The following is a 10,000-nucleotide window of genomic DNA, read 5'->3' as shown; positions in this document are numbered from 1 at the left end:
ACATTTTTATATATAATTTTTATTAAATATAGTTGTTAGATTAGACTGGTTGTCTCAGAGTGGTATAGCTTATTAGATAATCAGAGTAGATTATTATAGATAATAGAGTTTCAATATGTGGCGCTACAGGCTCTATTTTTGTCTGCTTTGACTTACTCAACCTCAGAAAAAAAACGTTATTGTGGTGCATACCATGTATTGTGAAAATGTATTTAAGTACCATGACGTAATATTTTCGCCACGTCGGCCGATCCTAATTAGAATAACCACAAATAAACATAGATACAGAAAAAATGAGCAAGACTTTCTTCAATTTCTTTCAAAAGTCTTCTGAGCTAGCTTGAAGTACAAATTTCAGCTCCAGATTTCTCCTGGATGCCCCCAGGAAAAGCATGGATTTGTTCAATGCCACCACCAGTGCACCGGATTAAACCGATCGAAGTATTGATTAGTAAGAAAATAAAAAGGTATTGGACAAAAACTACTAATAATAATGGGCTTCCTCAAGGAGGCGTTTAGAAATGGTTAAACGAAAACATCGACGCACTATTATTAAACTTATTTGTATTTATTGTATCATCAGTGTCTTTTTCTCAGCTGCCTCAAACCTTCGCACACTACTATACATACATGTGACTTTCCCTTTCAGTCTTTCTCTGGTTGTCCACAGTTATTACAGCCATGTTTTTCTACTTAAGCTTGCAGCAGCGTCAGGTTCACCTGGGCTTCAAATAGTGAACCGTTCGTTGTAGAAGAACCTTCTGTCTGATTGACTGAACTGAAGTGCTGCCTGCGGTAAACAGAGCATTTAAAGGAAAAAGGCAAAACGACTTGAAACGTGAGGCTGGCAGAGAGAGAGAGAGAGAGAGAGAGAGAGAGAGAGAGAGAGAGATGGAGAGAGAGATGGAGAGATAGATGGAGAGAGGGAGATGGAGAAGGAGAGGGAGATGGAGAGAGAGAGATGGAGAGAGAGAAAAAGAGAGAGATGGAGAGACAGATGGAGACAGAGAGATGGAGAGAGAGAAATAAAGAGAGATGGAGATGGAGAGATAGATGGAGAGAGAGAGATGGAGAGAGAGATGGAGAGAGATGGAGAGAGAGAGATATGGAGAGAGAAATAGAGAGAGAGATGGAGAGTGAGAGAGAGAGATGGAGAGAGAGAGATGAAGAAGAGAGAGTGCTAGAGAGAGATGGAGAGAGAGAAATAGAGAGAGATGGAGAGACAGATGGAGACAGAGAGATGGAGAGAGAGAAATAAAGAGAGAGATGGAGATGGAGAGATAGATGGAGAGAGAGAGATGGAGAGAGAGAGATGGAGAGAGAAATAGAGAGAGAGATGGAGAGAGAGAGAGAGAGAGAGAGATGGAGAGAGAGAGATGGAGAGAGAGAAATAGAGAGAGAGAGATGTCGGGAGAGATGGAGATGGAGAGAGAGAAATGGACAGAGAAATAGAGAGAGATGGAGAGAGAGAGAGATGGAGAGTGAGAGAGAGAGAGATGGAGAGAGAGAGATGAAGAAGAGAGAGAGCTAGAGAGAGATGGAGAGAGAGAAATAGAGAGAGAGAGATGTCGAGAGAGAGATGGAGATGGAGAGAGAGAGAGATGGAGAGAGAGAAATGGACAGAGAAATAGAGAGAGATGGAGAGAGAGAGAGGGAGAGATAGATGGAGATGGAGATGGAGAGAGAGAGAGAGAGAGATGGAGAGACAGAGAAAGAGATGGAGAGTCCTGTGACCACTGATGAAGGACTAGAGGATGACCATCACAAACTGTGCAGCAGCAGATGAGCTGTCGTCTCTGACTTCACATCTACAAGGTGGACCGACAATGTAGGAGTGTCTAATAGAGTGGACAGTGAGTGGACAGAGTTTAAAACCTCCATGTTTTATTTAGCCATGGCCACACATTAGGATCTCGTTCCCATGCCTTACTAAGTCGTGGCTGCGACTTAATAATCTCATTACCACACCTTAGTAAGTCATGGCTACGCATAAGGATCTCTTTCCCATGCCTTACTGAGTCCTGCCCATGTATTAGAATCTTGTTCCCACATCATACTAAGTCATGGCCAGGCACTAGGATCTCGTTCCCATGCGTTAATAAGGTGTGACCACACATTGTTTTTATTTATATGGGATCTCACCCGCAGGGCTCCATAGGGGTTTTTTCTGCATTGTGAAAGGGTTCTTCAGATTGATGGAGAATGTGTTCTATATGGTTCTACATAGAACCTGTTTGAAAAGGGTTCTGTATAGCACCAAAAAACTTCTGTTGTTACAAGTTCGAAGAAGAACCCTTTTGGGTGCTATATAGAACCATTTCCAAAAAATTTCCATCAATCTGAAGAACCGTTTAATGATGCAAACTTTTCCTTGAGTGCTCATGGTTCTATACAGAACTGTGACACAACAGACTCAGGAACTGAAGAAGGATCCATGTGCAGGTTTAATAGTAGAAGAAAACCAATCATCCAAAATCATCCAAAACACAGGGGCTAAAGGCAAAGGCAAAAATCCAAAAGTCCAGGCAGAGAGTCAGAAACACAGGACAGGTAGTTTTTCCAAAACGCTCCGTATGCAAACACAAGTGAACTGGCAATACGTCGCACTGCCTGGCTGAAAGGACGGGGTATTTAAGCAGTGGCTGATAACTGAAATACGGTGCAGGTGGTTCATGTGGACGAAGGCTAGTACACCGGGGACTCTGGTGGCCACACAACGAATCGCTGACAAGAACCGGTTTATTTAATAAAAAAACATGGAAAAAACATCATTTTAAAGAGTGAAGTTTATGATATTAATATTCTATAAGGTGTTATTGAATAAACCAACGGACGTTATTGACAAATTAAAATGTTATATGATTTTTGCTTGTGTGGTGTTGATGTTTTTGGACTCCTCACATTATTGTGTGTGTTTTTTTTTTTTTAAATACAGCCATAACAAGTTATGTAAAGTACCAGATGTTTAAAATATTACAAGTGTCTAGCGTAGGGTTCTTCTTTAGCAGCTGTAGCCAGTCAGCAGCCTGTCCATGTTGTCCACCCACCCTCACTCTCTCACACACACACACACACACACACACACACACACACACACACACACACACACACACACACACACACACACACACACACACACACACACACTAACAGCAGGCCATGAAGGAGACACAGAGTGAAGGACACAGCACCTCCACACTTTTACTCCCCATGGGTTCAGCCCAACACCACATGTGTAATATAAATGTGTGGACAGAGTGAAGAGCCTGAAAATGGGTTATTTTATATGTTCTTCACAGAAAATGAGAAAAGACCGAGAATCTGAGGCGGAAATATTTTGCCTTTTGGTAAACATTGAAAAGGGTCCCACAGACGTGAACAACACACAACGGTTAACAAGCTTTTAAAGAGATGCTTGCTTGGGGCTGATGTAGTGGCTGGTAAGGGCATATGGGGATAGATGAATTTATGCCGCTTTTGGCGCGTAATTTTTTGGCGGGGTCAGCTCACGCGGTGTTTTCTGTTTTTCGGGAGGGGGTGGAGTGGTTTGGCTTTGACGGTAAAGTGTTCTGAGCCCATTGTGGTTGCTCATTGCGGCCTGTTCCCCTAAACAAAGATGCTGGACACAAGGCCGACCCGCCACTATAACGATAAAAACTGCCCCGGTGCATAGAGTTTGGGAGGGGGGGTACTGGGAGGGAATTTTTGGGGGCATTCTGTAGTGCAATTTGGCTACTTGCTGACTGAAAAACACACACACATGCATGCACACACACACACACTCACCCCACACACAGATAATTACCCAGAGACACAAGCCATTCATTTGGAACAGAGCTCTGCTGTCCAGCGTGTGGCACGACGACGGCTGCTAACAAGCCTCCTCCTCACCAAGAGCATGCCGGGAGGAGAACGGCGGCCTCGCTTCAGCCACCGGGCCCAGCACACGCTCTGGAGACCCCCCAAACCCCCCGCTGGCCCAAGCGAGAGTGGGGGGGTGTGATGGAAATGAGGAAGGACAGGCCAGCTAATGATCATTAATTGCGCTGCAGTGTGGATAGCCAGGCCTGAACGAGGGTCCTGCAGGGACAGGGAGGGGGATAATGGTAGCTGTAACCCAGTTCTATTGTTGGGGTCCCACCCCTCCCCCCTTAGAAAAGCCCGCCACTGCCAACCCCAGCAGACCTCACGCTTACGTAATGGGTTAAATTTTGGCGGTCTTGTTTTTTTTTTGTTTTTTGTTTGGGGTGGGGCACAGTGGGTTACATGAGAGTGTGCGTGTGTCTGTGTGTAAGGACAGTGTTTGGTGGGGGGGCAGGGGGGTGACCCACTTAAAGTTTTGGGGGGTAAGAATAGCGTGCGTTGTTTTCGATGAGCAAGTTTTGGCGGCTTGCGTGTTATTCAGAGTAGAGGAAAGGATTTAAACAAGGCCAGAGAGCATCAGCCAAAAAACAGAAACACAGAGAAAGACTGTTGTTTCAGATTCCCTTTGAATTGAGTGAGTCTGTCTGAGTCAGCTCGCTGAATCAGCACAATTAAAGCCTGGATTTATGGCTCCTGAGTCTGGCACGGAGCTTGTGGGCACTCACAAGTAACAAACTGCTCGGTCCCCAGGGCTCCAGACCAACTTTTCTCCGAACCGTGCCAGAGCTGTCCCAAAAAAAGTCTTACTAGCCACCCTGAAGAACTGACCTTCCAAATGAAGCCACTCCACTTACATTATATTTTTCTTTTGAAAATGTTTTAAAACATCATTTTGTTCCTTGTAATGAACTGCTTTTAGATTTATGTTTAATACTAAAAAGTGAGTACATTCAGTCAATATATATATTATATATATATATAAACATATATACTGAACCTTTTAGCAATAAAATCAGAAATAGCTTGTAATCAGTAATCATAAAGAATTATTTATAGCCATCACAAATAACTGAACTAGTGTTCAACTAGTCTGTAGTGTCATATTCTATGTGTAGGTAGGTACGTAGACAAATAGATAGATAGATAGATAGATAGATAGATAGATAGATAGATAGATAGATAGATAGATAGATAGATAGATAGATAGATAGATAGATAGATAGATAGATAGATAGATAGATTATTGATCCTGGAGGGAAATTGCGGTGTTTCAGTAGAAAGACATAATTACACATAAACTATGTAGAAAAATAGAAAATAGAAATAAATCTACACACAAGAGAAATAAACTAAAGTATAAAAGTATTTCTATTTACATATTTACATGGCATATGAGACAGATTCGCTGTATTTACAAGACAGCAGGCGCTGAGTGGTGTGATTATGAAATGATCATACCACTTATTATAAAATGTTAATAAATAGTTCCAACAATATAATAAAAAAGTTCCAACAAGCAAAGTAAGAAATCTTACTCCAAGGATGGCTGATATATTCATTATTTATGATTGTTTTACAGACACTAAGTTTATTCATGAAAAATAATTAATAATAATAATAATAATAATAATACATTTTATTAATACATTTTATTTGTAACACACTTTACGTTTAAAGCAAATCTCAAAGTGCTATACAGTAGAAGCAGCTCTATAAAATCAAAGAACTACTATAAAACCATCTTTACCCTGCCGCTGAAGCTCCTCAGAAACATTTGAAATGTCTGGGGATGAAGTTAGTCTGGAGCCCTGAGCCCTCACCACAAAAACACTGCTAAGAGCACATTAAGGTAGCTGTGAAGGTCTAAAACAGACCCTTTTTTGTCTTGGGGTCCAAAGACAAAAGTTTGCCTCACCAGTAAACAAGTGAAAAGGTTCTGTTCACATCGGGGGTCTCTAATCTCTTGTGCTCCATGTATCACCGCCTGCTACACTCAATTAGTTTGTAACTGCGAGCTGTTAGTTTCTTCTGTGTTGCAGTCTGTGCCACTTGTGTGGTGTCAAGGGTGATTCAAACACACTTTAAAATGAAAAACAAGCAAGAAAAAGAAGTTGTGTGGTAAAGCGTTTTCTCTCAGTGGCTCACGGAGTTGGGAGGGGGGTTAGGCAACTTTCTGGCGGGCTAAATGAGGCGGGCAAATGACCCCAACTTTGGGCAGACCTGGTCTAGAAGATTCAGCGCAGTATGAACAACAGGTTGTAGGGAATGCAAGGCTCTATCTTTGGACCCACTGTTGTGTGAAGATGGTGGTTTGTCATGTGACCCACGTGAGGATGTCAGTGTGTACGTATAGCTTTGAGCATTTGAATACATAATTTGATATATGTAGGACAGGGGTGTGGCGTTGGTAGTCTCCAAAAAGCTTCACAGGACAAAGAAAAACATTAAATTTTAGTGGAAGCAAATGGACGAAGGATTTTAATCATAAAATAAAGTCATTTTGGACCATTTCTGAAAAAAATAGAGATACAGTCTGAGGCACCCAAGACAATTTTTAAAATCTATTTATTTGTGTAGTTTGGGTTTATTTGCTGAGAAAAGTGCCAATATTTAAATAAACAAAATTTATAGAATATTAATTAATAATGACTATATATATATGTGATTTTCTGGATGTGAGCGTGTTTGTTTACCCATCTCCAAGCCGCTCCTCCTCGAGGAAGTCCAGTATTATATGTAGTTAAAAAGCAGCTCCTGGTTTGACCAATCAGTGCTCAGTAAATTGAGCTCATGATGTAATTGATGATATTAACGAGTCTCTGTGGCGGCTGTGAAGGTGTCCAGGAAAAATTTGGACCTGAGAAATTCTTGTTGCTTTTTATTGTTTTTCTGTTTATTTGAATTATGAATACGACTATATTCTAATGTATATTGTGATGAACTCACTGCTGAGGTCAACTGGTTAAAACTTTGCTTAGATGCCTAAAACTTTCACACCAGTACTGTATACACATTTTTCAGCTTTTGCAATAATTTGAAAGTACCATCGTATACATGGTGTGTAAATTTCATGATGAACGGACCAAAAGAAATTACTAATGCCTAAATGAATTTCCTGAAAACTTTCGTGCCCAGTTTCTGTTTATTTTCTAAGTTTTAGTTTTTATTTTTTCCCCCAACGTGTTAAATTCGGTAATAAAATCAGAAACTGTGCATTAAAATGTGTTGAATTTTGTTCTCTGTGTTCACTTATTTACACTGAGAAATGACGCACACATTTAAATCCAGTGGAGAATGCGAGCGGTCGAGCAGACAGGAGATGCTCGGCTGTGGAAGCATGGCAGATAGAGCGGCTGGTTCAGATCTCTCCCTTTAAGTTCTGCTTGTAACAAGCACAAGTCAGCACTTCTCCAGGGTCAAACCAATATCAGGGTTCAGTGAAGGCTGATTATAAAGGTTGAACTATGCAACAGTCGCCATTGTATCCGTTCTATAGAAATGTCTTTGGTGCCTTTTCATTTGTTTAATTGCTGGTCTTCTAGAACGGTGAAAGAGCTACACTCACAAAGCAGGCAGTGCACTAAATCAGCAGAGTGGCATGACCCTAGATCACACACATAGACACACACACACACACACCACAGATCTTACAGACTCACTTTCCTACTCCATCACCCAAACATAAAATAAGACGGTAACGGTCACAGAAGCGCACCCACACTCTCACATGACCTGCGGGACCCTCAGTCGGCCCCAGTGTGCAGTAGAAGCAGCTAAGGGCCCATAAAAGCCCAGAATAAAGAGAGTCTGTGTGTGGGAATCTCTGACATATGGGCTATAACCCAGAGTCAAACCCAAAGCCTCATCATTCAAATGGACTTCAGGCCAGCAGACTGACCGCCCAGCCTGGACCGGGTCAATTGCCGAGAGTCACGCTTACAGACGCAGGCAAATGTACAGTACTGTGCAAATGTTCTAGGAACCTGACTTACAACTACAATTAAACAGCTATTTGTGTCTTTCCTCAGAAAGAACAGTAAAAATACAATAAGTATATTACAAATTATATTATACAATGATATTATACTCCAATCAGGCGTAACATTCTGACCACCTCCTCGTTTCTACACTCATTGTCCATTTTATCAGCTCCACTTACTGTATAGCTGCACTCTGTAGTTCTACAGTTACAGACTGTAGTCCATCTGTTTCTCTGATACTCTGTTACCCTGTTCTTCAGTGGTCAGGACCCCCATGGACCCTCACAGAGCAGGTACTGTTTGGGTGGTGGGTCATTCTCAGCACTGCAGTAACACTGACGTGGTGGTGGTGTGTTAGTGTGTGTTGCGCTGGTCTGAGTGGATCAGACAATGAGTGCAGAAACAAGGAGGTTTTTCAATTTTTGTAGATTTCATGATGAACAGACAACCTCCCCCCCCCCCAAGAAAGATACCTTGTATCTCCAAAATGGTAACTTTACAGGAGAAGGAAAAAACTACTTTACTTTCAATGTAAGTCAATGGAACCAGAATTTTTCCCCTGACATTTTGGGTCATTTCTTTTAGGCCATTCATCATAAAATTTACAAACAATGTAAAGAGTAACAGATACTTTTAAATTATGTCAAAAACTGAAAAATGCCAAAAATGGAGATACAAGGTTTTCTTCCAACAGCAACAATATGTTTATTTGTATTTGTGTTAATGACATAGGGTGATTTTATAGGGTCAGGCAGACCTATTGCCAGAGATGGACGAAGTACACAAATCATGTACTTGAGTTAAAGTCGAGACCCCCAAGATAAAATATTCCTCCAGTAAAAGTAGAAGTTCCTCCCTTTAGACCTCCACTTGAGTAAAAGTACTAAAGTATTTCCCTTCAAATGTACTTAAGTATAAAGTAAAAGTACTAAAAGAGTAATTCTGGCTCTGATGTCCTGTTATCATTTTTATAACCAGACTGGCTTCATGAACTCATTTCAGGTGAAAGTCCTCCAGCGTCTCTCTTGGTAAACCAGTCTTTTAATAGAACGTCATTAATTAGTGACGCTGACGTCTATTAAAATGATCAGAAGCACAAAACACTGAAGGTAAACAGTTTCCATCAGGGAGAACCGAGTGGCTCTGAAATCACTTTTTACACACAAGCAAAGTTTCAGTTTCAGATTTATTTACAACTTAGTTCCAAGTTTAAGTTGAATAAAAACTGGCTTTAAACTCAGGATCACAGATGAGCTCCTTTACTATGTTGATCTGTAGGCGTCTGTTCATAAACATAAACCAGCCCAAACTCATTTACTATAAAATGAAATGGTGTTTGTAGAAATTCAGAAAAAAGCCGCGTCAGTCTCGACTGCATATGTGGACATATTTCTATATTGAGCTCTATTTACACAAAGTTAGGTTAGTTCATCATTTATGTTGAACAGACTCTCCCAAAGTTTTACGCTGCTGCGCTGACGTTGAACCGCGTGCTGCACTGGGTCGGTATGACCAACAGGTCAAAACCAGCTCTAAACAAAGTGACCGCTGGGCCCTGATTGGTGCTCTGGCTTTGCGCTTCTTTCATTTTGACATGTTACGTTTTTATACACACAGAAACCAAAAGGAACGACAGATTTCTCAAAATGTAGGAGGAAAAAGTCGGATATTAGACTCTGAAATGTAGTGGAGTGAAAGGAAAAAGTCGCCTAGACTGGAAAAAGATACAGAAAAAAAACTTGTAAAAGTACAATAACAAATTAGATTTACTCAGTTACTCAGTTACAGTCCACCACCTGCCTATTGCTGGCATAAACAGTCCTAAACAATGCACTTCAAACTCGCTCACAAGACATCAACTACTTTTTAAATAAAATGTTCTTGTTGCTTTCTACTTTATTTTTGTTTATTTCCATGTATTCTAATAATATACAGACTGTGCAATAGTCACCATCATTTATCTCAGCAGTAAGTGTGCCTGTCCCCATAAAATCACCATCTATCATTTAGAATAAATCTATCTAAACATAAATTCAGTAAAATTTAACAAGAATTATTTATTTTCTATTTTTAAAAAGTAGTTTTTATTTGAGCTAGTCAGAGGAACTAAGTTTGATGCAGATGTATCCTGGGTGTATCCTGTTAAATTCCATCAC

The 10,000-nt window shown here is 40.7% G+C and overlaps 1 protein-coding gene across 4 annotated transcripts in view; it reads right to left on the bottom strand.

Annotated features, from left to right (window-relative positions):
- LOC108435459 overlaps nucleotides 1-10,000 on the bottom strand; it is a 116,533-nt gene that overhangs the window by 5,401 nt on the left and 101,132 nt on the right. The window lies entirely within an intron of this gene.

Source organism: Pygocentrus nattereri, chromosome 1 (genome assembly GCF_015220715.1).
Source record: "Pygocentrus nattereri isolate fPygNat1 chromosome 1, fPygNat1.pri, whole genome shotgun sequence".
NCBI classification, from domain to species: domain Eukaryota; kingdom Metazoa; phylum Chordata; class Actinopteri; order Characiformes; family Serrasalmidae; genus Pygocentrus; species Pygocentrus nattereri.
Note: the sequence above shows the minus strand (reverse complement) of the source record. Positions and strands in the feature narration are given on the sequence as shown.